Here is a 6,000-nt window from a genome sequence, read left to right as displayed (position 1 = left end):
CGTGAAGTCTCCTCCTCCTGGTGTTCGTGGAGTCCTCCAACTTGGGCGGAAACCACTCAAGCTTTTTATACGGCTAGCAAGTCAATCACTAGCCGCCACGTGTGAATAATTTAGAACTAGCCAATGGTGGGGCACAACTTTGAATACGAATGGCGGGAACTCCTTGCACCGTGCATTTCTGTGCTGCAACAAAGAAATGCACCCTGCAAAGAAAGTTACAAATTGGCGGGAATTCTTTTACACCGGGGGTTTCCTCCGCAGCAGAAAACTCCACTGTGCAAAGAAGCTGCAATTTAGCGGGAACATAATTCAGTGGTGCCAAAGCACACACAAAACAAAAAATCACACCTTTGGGTTGTGACAGCCTATAGTTTCCTGGGTGCTCCTTTCTCCCTTTCTTATAAATGGGAACCACATTAGCTAATTTCAAAACTCCGGGCACCTGGCCTGTGGACCGCAATCACTTGTACAGCCGGGCCAAGGGCACAGCAATGACCCCCTCCAGCTCTTTCAACACCCATGGGTGGAGGGCATCAGAGCCCACAGATTTTAAAACATCCAGCCCTTCCAGAAGATCCCTAACTACATCTGCGCAGACCTGAGGCCTGGCAGTGCTATCCCCAAGATTGCCCCTACCTGTAGTGGGAGAGCTGTCCTGGTCCCTGTCCAAGAAAACAGAGGCAAAGAACTTGTTAAAAATTTCGGCTTTCTCGTCTGGCGTGGTGACAAGATTACAATTTGAGTCTAGCAGGGGCCCTACATTACCCAGTGCCCTCTTCTTACTCCCAATGTATTTGAAGAAGGACTTTTTGTTGTCCTTAATTCTGGTCACTAGCCTGAGCTCCACCTCTGCCTTGGCCTTCCTAATAGCCTACCTACACTCACGGGCCAAGGAGGAGTATTCCCCCTTGGTGAGAGCCCCTCCCTTCAACCGGGTGTACACCTCCCTTTTGGCCCTCAGGTATTCTTGAATGCCTTTGCTGAGCCATGGGGGTTTCAGAGCACTCTTACCCCACTTTTTTCTCTCGGGGATTATCACACTCCTGGCCACACACACCTCCTGGCTGAATGGGTCCAGGAGGACATGCTTTGACAGTTCAAAGCAGGCCACCACACCTGGAACATCTTCCAGGTGATAGATGCCCAGATGTCTGGGCAGGGGGCACATGTGGCAGTAGTGCCATACAGAGGCCAACCCTGCAGCCACAGCCCACTGACAGCTGTCCCAGAGGGGCAGATGCCTCTACTGGCTGTGCAGTCCCCATCCGGGTCTGGCAGGTGCACAGCAGGTCACAGCCAGGTGGCAGCCCCCAGTGCCAGACTGCTGCAGTGGATAGAGGGTGCAGAGAATTCTCAGGGCTGCTACAGCAGTCCAGTTGGCACAAGGGGTAGTGTCCCCAGGTACCAATTGGCTGGGGTGCAGAAGCTCCTGAGAGCTAGCCCTGGGCTACTTGCCAGGGTGACTTTTTATACTGCTGGGGACAACACAGGTCCTGGCCCTGGGCTCTAGCTCCCCCTGGATGCATATCCGGGAGGAGCCAGGCAGCGTTATTTTGCCCCAAGTGGCACAATTTGATCCACAACAAAGTGCATGCCCAAACATGTGCGCTGAGGCAAAAAGCCCCAGCTCAGATTTGCACTGCTTCTATTTGAGCTGCTGCAACTGCACGTGCTTGCATATGTGGACGTGTCCATATATGTTATGAGGACCCAGTTCCTTGAACCCAATGGAAGATTCTCATTAGAGTAAGTTATAAATACCAAAAAGTCTAGCAGCACCCTCCCCGCCCTTTTCAAAATTTAAGACTTTCAGTGATGCTTTCCTAAATTCAAAAAAAAAAAAAAAAAATCAACGATCTCTAATTCCCAGTGATATAGAAGTTCCAAAGTGGAATCTAATTAGTTGAGATTTTAACAATGTTTATGATTATCAAGGGTGATATCCTTAATTGGACCAACTGCATAGTTGGGATAGAGTTAGACAATTTTGTGAATGAAAGACATTGTACTTCAGGTCACCTGAACAAGTGACCTGAAGAACAATGTCTTGGATTCAAGATGAATTTGCATACTTGCAGAGCAGCTTCACCACAACAGAACTTCCTTACCCAGGAGAAACATTCCGTCATGGATCCTGCTTTGCAAAATGAAACAATTTAACAAGAAAGAAGCAAAATTCAACAGCCTGCTTGTCATCAGACAGCTTTGAGGTAAACAGACTGCTCCAACTTTTATCCAAGCCTAATTTGCATAAAATGAAATTTTTCACCCAGAAAAATTTATACCATCCTTCAGTTCTCCTGTGCAATATGAAGTTTCATTTATACATGGGAGAAATCTTACAATCTTTGCATTCTCCTTTGCCTGAGGAAGGGTGCATGAGTCCAAAAGCTTGCAAATATTTTTTTTTTGCAACGACCTAGTGGTTCTAATAAAAGATATCACCTCTACCACATGAGTTCTGACTGCTTCTATCCCAGCTATGCAGTTGGTCAAATAAAAGATATCAACCAAACAAATCCTTGCCTCTTGCATAATTCCTAGACCCTAACAGCTATAACATCATTCTAACTCTACCATAAGATTATCAGTTAACTAATGATTTGGAGGAATCCTGTCTAAATACAGTGTACGGCTCTAGGGGCACTTTTACATGTGCTTCAGGGGAGGGACTGTAGCACTTTAATTAGAGTGGCTTCAAGAGCTGTTCTAATTAAAAAGTCACCATGCATCTTGTGTATCAATGTCACCACACTTAAAAATGGTGGTGGGGGCGCTTGAACTAAAGCTTGTTCAATGAGCTACAGTTCAAGTGCCTCCGCCACCATTTTTAAGCATGGGGATGCTGATACATGGGACAAGACTGCTAGCACATGGGACGAGGCTGCTGGAGTCTGCTCCAACACACTGTAATTACAGCACATCAGAGCAGCCTCTGTGCTTGTGTACAGGCATCCTAGGACTCCAAACTTTTAGTTTTGTCCTGTAGCTTGGATGAAGTCCTGCTGAGACCAAGAGGACTATATTCAAATATAAAGTTAAGCACAATAAGAAATGTTTGTAGGACTGAATTCTGAATAGGTTAAAAAAGATCTTGGTGAAAGAGATGAGTCAAAATTTTCCCTTCCTTGGGGATAAACAGTATAGATGACAGAAAACACCATGTGTTGACATCTCCCTCGAATGTCTTTCACTCCATGGTCCTGTCCACAGTTCTGTCCATCCCACTGACCCTGACTGATAATTCACACTCTGTATCTTCTTCAGGAATCACTGAACACCGCACTACTATATGGGAATCTTTTCATTTCCAGTATCTCTTTCATAATCATGTCTTCTAGTGCTGTGGGAAACAGCACCGTTCCATTTCAACTTCCATTTTGAAGTTTTGATGGGACAGTGTTTCATTTCAAGTTTTGTTTCATTTTGAAACCACTGTTCTGTTTCATTCCGTCGAAACTCTTGGGCTGTTTCAACGTTGTTTTGATGTTTTTCCCATAGGCTATAATGGGGAAGCATGAAACTTTCTATAACTTTGCCATTTCTTGTCTGATTCAGATGAAATTTGAGTAGATGGTAGCCCCTTCTGAGGCCATGAATCCTTCTAAGTTTCAAGGAGACAGGTGCATGGGTTTCTGGGAAACTGCACCCCAAACTCTTGAAAGCAAAACTCATATCATGTATACATGTTAAGGCACAGTGGGGTGAAAACTGCAGGCATGGTAGCCCCTACTGAGGCCATGAAGCCTGCCAGCTTTCAAGGAGATAGATGCAGGGGTTTCTGGCAAAATGCACCTCAGGCTACTGACAAGCAAAACCCATGACATGGGTGACACTGTGTGTGTGTTAAGGTGTGCCCTCACTGGCGCTGGGGCCTCTACACGACACAGTAGTGTGCCCCAATGAGGGCTCCTCCTCCCCTAGAGCCTCAGTCTGGTCCATCACTTTACATGGCAACAGGAAAAATAACTTAGTAAGCAGCAGCACAGTAGCACCAGCAGCATCTCAGGCAGCCAAACTGTCACAGAGCCTTTCTTTCCTCTCCTGCAGCTGCCAGACAACTCTCCCTGAGAGCCCCAGCTCTGGGGCTTAGATGTGCCCAGGGCCTACCTTCCGGTCAGGTGCTAGAGGTGTTGGTCGAAGGACATGGCACTGGCAGACAAGGTCCTTTCCTTTGGATCAATCTAACCTGGTATGTTTTAGCAATCCAACGGAATTGTTAGTTACAGAAATATATCTTAGCAAGCTTTCAGGTTGAAAAACCCTTTGTCAGGCTGAGGAAGCACCTGTAGTTGGTGTGTCTGCTGGTCCAGGATTAAAGGAATAGTAAAGAAGTCAGAGGCTGGTCTGGCACACAATGCAGGCAAGGAAGCCAGTCAGTGAAAATGGAAATGGAGGCATCAGTGGGTGAGGGGCAGACTGGGGGTGGAGGGGAGGGGTATGTAGCAGTGCAGGTAAAAATGGAGAGGCACTTGGGGAGTCAGATGTTCAGGAGGTTGTAGTGTGTCATAAATCCAATGTCTATATTGAGTCCACAAGTTTCTGCACCTAGGAGACTAATGAATTGAAGTTCATAGGCCCAGCTGTGAAAAGCGGTTTATAAATTCAAATAAGCACTGAAACTTAGCACCTAACCTCATCACCAGAAGTCAACTTCCTAGAGCTCAAAACACAAAACCTGTCAACAGTCTCCAGTACTCCCACCAACTGCACATCAGAATCTATGAAAGACAAGAATACCCAACTACCTGTGGGGACACATTTCTCACAAAAAAACCACTCTGTTTTAGGGCTGTGCGAAATTTCACCCGGCATTTCATTTCAAAGCTGTTTTGATGTGTTTCAAGCTCAAAACAGTGAAATCAAAATGAAACAAAAGCCTTCAAAACAGCTTCAAAACAAAACAAGGGAACTCAAAACATTTTAAAAGTTTTAAAATGTTTCGAGTTTCGAAGCCAGGCTTACTGACTTCAGTGCTGGTCCCAGTCAGCAGCACCCAGTCCCCAGTCTGCATGCGGGATGACAGGAGCTGGGACTGGGAGCAGCACTGATCTTCCTGGCACTGGTCCCATCCAGCAGCACCTGGCTCCAGTCATCCCACATGCAGATCAGGGGCCCACAGGTACCACCAGGAGGACTGCAGCAGCTGTCCTTCTCAGGGTGCATGCCCCCAGTCTGCCTGCCAGATGACAGACCAGCTCTGGGACCAGCCCGCATCCAGTGCTGGGAAGATCACTGCTGCTGCTGGCCCCAGGTGGTAGCACATAGCTACTGTCATCCCGCACACAGATCAGGGGCATGCACGCCCAGGAGAACTCTGGCACAGCCCCCACAGCCCTCCCAGAGGTGCAGGTGAGCCCCCAATCTGCCTGCCTGCCCCATTTTATGATTCCCCGTAATACCCTATGGGCAAAATGGCAAAACAGAGTCAGAACACCAAAACAGTTTCAGCAAGATGAAATAGAACAGTGATTTCACAATGAAACAAAACTCAAAACAAAACACTGTTCCATCGAAATGGAAGCTGAAGCGGAACAATGATGTTTCACACAGCCCTACTCTGTCTCCAGTCTCTCAGGCCTGATCCTGAAATGGAACTTACAAACCACTATTAACAGCTGGGCCTATGAACTTCACTTCATCAGCTTCCTAGGTAGTAGGTATAGAAACTCATGGACTCAATATAGACAGTGTAGTATATGTCATAAGGTATAAATATATCTGCATTCCTATATAAATTCTATAAGGTATGTAGTATATGCCACAAGGTATAAATGTATAGAAATAAAATATAAATGTTTCTCCCTTCCTGTATAAATTCTATAGTGTAATATCCAATATAATTATAAAATTGAAAAGAATAAATCAATGAATATAATAAGAAAATTAAGGGGTCTAGAAGAAAGAAATAGGTATTGTGGAATCCCACTTGCTAGGCTAGGCTAACAAGTAGGAAATCATTCAAATCAATGCTAGTAGTAGGCTTCATTGTCTAATGCT

Source organism: Alligator sinensis, unplaced genomic scaffold, assembly GCF_000455745.1.
Source record: "Alligator sinensis unplaced genomic scaffold, ASM45574v1 scaffold448_1, whole genome shotgun sequence".
Lineage (NCBI taxonomy): Eukaryota > Metazoa > Chordata > Crocodylia > Alligatoridae > Alligator > Alligator sinensis.
Note: the sequence above shows the minus strand (reverse complement) of the source record.